Below are 5,246 nucleotides of genomic sequence, written 5' to 3' on the forward strand. Positions count from 1 at the left end.
CCGCTGCCCTGGGAGGGAGGAGAGGAGGTCTTCCCCCTTCGTCACAAAGACTGGGAAAGGGGACAGGGATGCTACAGCTCAAGCACACACGCACGGACACAAACACTGTGCTCCCTTTGGCCAGCAGCTTCAGTTTCTCACCTGGGATGGGTGCTGTCAAGCTGGGGATGGATCAGCAAATCCCGGCTCTCGGTTCCTTCGGGAGAGCAGCTGGTGGCAATCACCAGCCCCTCCTGCTTTCCAGGGTGTTTCTGGCCTGAAGTGTGGTTCTCTTTGTTTTCCTACAATTACCTCTGCTTCCTGTGGAAGCTCCACCACATCACGGGTGGGCATGGCTGTTAGGTGTGGCTGAACGCGCGTGGCGCATGAAGGGAGGTGGTCCAACATTAACCTAGTAGGAATAATTTGGCCTGGATCTGTTGTGACAACTGATACCAGCTTGATCTGCCCAGGAATTGGCCCTCGGGTTATTCGGTACATCATTTTTCTTGTAAAGAAACACGGTCAGGACATGGGTTTACCTTTTGAGGACCGCTTTGTGACAGCTCTCTCGGAGTCCTCATGCCCACGTCAGTCGTCTGACTGCTGGCTAAGGTGATGCAAGGCTGAAGGAGGTTCTCGTCTCTTCTCAGAGGTCTTTGGTTGGTGAAACCGGCACTGGCTGGAGGGTTATATCAGTCCCTGGGCGGCCACGTTTCTGAAAACAGGGTTTGGCCAAAAGCGTTTGCTCTGAGGAGTCTCCAGCAGTGCCTGCCCTCCCTGGAGGTGGGCTGGGGTGGAGCTGGTGGTGCCTGGCTGCACCCACATTATGCTGAGCTTAGAGGTGATCTGTTCCCTCCCTCGATCCAGAGCCATCCAGGCCACGTTCCAGTTTCCAATTCCCTTGATATACGGTGGGGACCCTGGACCTTTGCGCACTATTAATAACGTGCGGTGCCGGTGGCTCTGAGTCGCTCCTGTAACATCCCCGAGGACTTGAGCTGCAACAGAAAACTTCTGGGGGTCTGTCCCTCTTCTCCTCCCCATCTCGGTGGCATCGCTCAATCCCGTTAAGCCAAAACAAGGCATAAAAATCCCTGCAGCCCAGATCTCCCAACTGTTGCATTAGCAGGAGAAATTCCTCTTCCCTGAGCTTTGCTAAACCCTTTCCAGAACACTGCAGAGTGGAAACCTAGTGCTGGCATCTCCACTGCACAGAGCTGCTCTGCTAACCCAGCGTTCCCCAAAGCAGCAATACAGGACCTCAGGTGCTTTCCTGGGGTGTTTTAGTGACAGGAGGCTTTTCTTCCAAGGAAATTTGCAGCTAGGATACAACTTTGACTTCTGCTACTTGGAAATTAAGTTGCCAAATCCAGATAGGTCAAAGTTTTTGCTCTCTGTTGAGTTTTACCTCCCATGAATTGGCTTTGGACTTCTCGGTGGCTCACCATACAACAGAAGTAGACGACTCCTTTCTCTCCTGGGCACGACTGTCCCACAGCACTTCAGGCTGTACAGGCAAAGGGTTGGCACGGGGATACCCTGAGGACTGAATCCCTCCTTATGGAATGCTGGAAGCCAATGGTGACTTTGTGTGCCCAGCCCACACATCAACAGTGAGAAAGCATCAACCAGCCACCCTTTCCTGGAGCTTCCTCCCGCCGTTGTCTGTCTGAGATGCACCTTATGGCTCGTGGGTATGCAGAGATGTCGGTGCAGTCATGTTAGAGAGGTTGTGTTGAAAATAGTTGTTGCCAACTTCAGTTGCGCCCCAGAGCTGGTTGTGTTGTCTTTCCGTCTGCCCTGCTCCATCCGCAGCCTCTAGATCTAACTGACCTACAGACCCGGACTCATTGCGCTGTGAAACCTGGAGAGGAGAAGGCTCGGGGGAATCTTATCAATGCATATAAATACATGATGGGAGGGTGTAAAGAAGGCAGAGCCAGGCTTTTTGCAGTGGTGCCCAGTGACAGGACCAGAGTAATGGGCGCAAACCAAAGCACGGGAGGTTCTGCTTGAACATCAGGAAACTTTCTCACGGTGAGGGTGACCGAGCACTGGGACAGGTTGCTAGGAGAGGTTGTGGTCTCATTCCTTGGCGATATTTAACTGCCATCTGAACATGGTCCTGCCTGAGCAGGGGACTGGACCAGATGACCTCCCCAGGTCCTTTCCAACCTCAACCATTCTGTGATTCTTACGGAAGCCACAGGGCAGAAACAGGGACTTCACCTCTGAGTCTGGACTTGGAAATCACTGAGCTTTGGGGACAGTCCCCTGCACATGGCAAGGGAGCTGCGAACACAGAAGGAGTGTCAGGCCCTTACTGCTGCCCTCACGGTGCCGTTCAGCCCGGCGATGCCCAAAGGAAGCGAGGAGAGCTGGAGGAGATCCCACTGCAGTGTGCAGAGTCAGCCTGCGCCGAGGAGAGGGACAAGGCAGGGAAGAGGTGACTGTGTCCCTTCCCTCAGTGCCCTGCAAGCAGAGAACAGGAGCTGTTAAGAAAGCAGACGGCGTGGTAGGAAAAAAAACCCCAACCTCTGGGGAAGTGTATGAGGAGAGTACCATGTCCCATGTTACTGCAGTGCTGGCCGGGCTGTGCACCTGTGCGTGTGTGCGTGCAAGGATGCGAGTGCTACAAGCACATCCCTGCTCTTCAGTCCAGGGAGGAAGGTACTCCAGGACTTTCTTCTGGGACAGGGCTGAGACCCTTCACGAAACCCACTTCATGTGTGGAGAGAGGTCTGCACTGACTTCCTAGGAATGGGTCTGTCCTCGATGGCTCTGGGAAGTTTGGCTTCTCTCGACCCCAGAGGTGGCTGCGTGTTAGTGATGCTCTGCACGGGGAGCCTTTGGACAGCCCTGTGTGTTGTGACACGACGATGCAGAGGAGATACATACCAGCTCCTGCTGGGGCCCTCGAGTTGTTGATCATTTCAAGGAGTCGAGGTTTCTGGAGGTGTGTGTGGACCCAGCCCTGAGGCTGTCTCTGTACTGCAAGAAGCAAAAGGCAGTAAGTTAAGGGCCTGCAGGTGTCCCACGGCACGTGGGAGCTATGGGTCAGGCTCTGCCTTCCCCCTTCTGCAAAGCTGCTTGGCTGCGTTCATGCAATTAATGGGTGCCCTCCCATTTGTGAATAAGAACTCTGGGTTTTGGGAGCCCTCCTTCACACACCCTCTGCCCTTTAGCCTTTTCTTAACCAAACGAGGGGAAAAAAAATCTCTGGTTACAAACCAACCAGGAAGATGAGGCAGGAGGAGGGCCTGCCCTCGCCCTCTGAGGTCACTTTGAGCTGCCGTCGGAGCACACCTGGATGCGTCTCCTTTCTGCTGCTGGTCCAGTCTGGTCCCTCGTCCTGGGGCCTTTGCTGAATGCAAATGGGGAGCGGTACTAGAGAGCAGGAGCACGGCTTGATGGGCTTCCCATCCGCACAGCCGTTTCCAACCCCTCCACGTGCCATGGCACCAGGTTGTACACCAGCCCTACGTGCCTTGATCTGCCAGGAGCTGGTGCCTCTGGTGCAGGTGGCCTCCATTAAGTCGTCGCTGAGATTAGGGCTGTTTTCAGTAGGTTCCTTTGAGTGGAGGTTTGTTTGTGTAAATATTTGGACGTTTCTCAGGCGTGATTATTGAGCAACCTGCACCTCATGCATATTCAGAAGCCTCCAGCGATTGCCTCCTCTCCTGCATGTGGGAGCAGGACTGGGTCCACGGATGCAGGAGGGACATGAGTGTAGGTGATGCTGGTGGGGGGGTGGTGGTGGTGGGCGATGTTGGGGAGACCCTGTGCAACTGTGCCCTGGCCTTGAGCTGGGAGCACTGGTGATGCAGCGGCGCTGCCGTGCCAGGACTGTTGTGGTGGTCTGATGCGCGCAACCTTAGCGGTGCTGGCAGGCACCAGGGGCTGCTCAGCGCACCTCGCCGTGGCTGGCCGGCCATTCCTGGGCTCCCTGGCAGCAGTGACAGCACTTGCCCAAGCAGTGCCCGTCTCTAAATCGGGCAGTGGGAGGAGGCAGGATGGTGAAGCACAGAGCCTGGGCAGCCTCGTGGCTCTGGGCTGCTCTCAGGGAAGGTTAAGAGCAGATGCAGAGGCTCCAGAGCAGCTTGCTTCCAGTTTGGCTTTGCATCCTGCATCCCCTGTCATCTGGGATCCTCCTATCTCACCTGTCACAGCCGGTCCCCTCCCATTCAGCCCCCACAGACCTGCCTTCTTTTTTTCTACTCCACAACTCCCTCACTCGATCCCTGTCATTTTCCCAAGTTAATCAGGGTCTTTCAAGCAGTTCGTCGTCATCCCAAGCTTGCTCTCCATCATCTCATTGCACAAATGAACCCGACCGCCCTTCTGGCGTAAGGTATGAGAACCCCTGAGAGAGATGTACGTCTCTGCAAGCTCCAGAGTCTGTGCTTTCCCCCGAAGGAGCCCCATGATGCTGTGCACGGTGGCAGGCAGGGCATCTCCTGCACTTCTGTGCTGGGCTCTTTGGGGACAGCACGAAGTTGATGGCTTTTGGTTTTTTTTTTGGAGACTGGCTACAATGCACGGTCAGGCCAGACCTCTGGCCACGTCCCCAGCAAGTGATGGATGGTGGGATGAGGTGGGAGCCAGGCTGCAGGGTGCTGGGAGACCTTCCTAAGCCAGGGTGCTGCGGGAGGGAGCCGTGAGATTTGGCTCTGAAGGGAGGGTTGCTGGCTGCTCTGTGCTGAGAGCGATTCCTTGCTCTCTGCTACGGGCAGTAATTGCTGCCTGGTCCTTGAGGAGGAGGAGGGAGACCCTGCATCCCCAACCAGTCATGCCGTAAGAGAACCTGAGGTGGTCTTAGAGGTTGCATGACTTTTCCAGGCGTGATACGCCGCAGGGTCTGAACTGTGTGAGGATGAATTCAAGGCACGCTTTCAAGTACCTCCTCCGTGGCTGTAAACACGCTCTGCTCTAACGTGTGAAAGACACGATTCTCATTTTACTGGGCGAGATGGGAGGTGAAGCAAACTGGCACAGCTGGAGACGTGCCGGACAGCTGTGAGGGCTGGCAGGGACCTTTGCTCACGCCCGTGAGGCAGCGTGTCAGGGTTGCACTCGCAGGGCTACCCTGCCGCACTATCAGCCCGTGTGTGCTCACAAGAGCAAAATGTTACTGACCTCTGCTCACCAACACAAATGCGGTAATGCCCTTTACATCTCGGGGGGGTGACCACTCCGACCTCCTGCTGTCCTTAATATTATCTTCTGTTTTACAAACTTAGGCACGGAGAGCCTGTGTCAGGAAT

The 5,246-nt window shown here is 55.3% G+C and overlaps 1 protein-coding gene across 1 annotated transcript in view; it reads left to right on the plus strand.

The window, feature by feature from the left end:
* Positions 1 to 5,246, plus strand: part of TMEM240 (transmembrane protein 240) — a 16,620-nt gene that overhangs the window by 7,281 nt on the left and 4,093 nt on the right. The gene's annotated exons all lie outside the window — the stretch shown is intronic.

Source organism: Cariama cristata, unplaced genomic scaffold (genome assembly GCF_000690535.1).
Source record: "Cariama cristata isolate BGI_N322 unplaced genomic scaffold, ASM69053v1 scaffold5392, whole genome shotgun sequence".
In the NCBI taxonomy this organism is placed as follows: domain Eukaryota; kingdom Metazoa; phylum Chordata; class Aves; order Cariamiformes; family Cariamidae; genus Cariama; species Cariama cristata.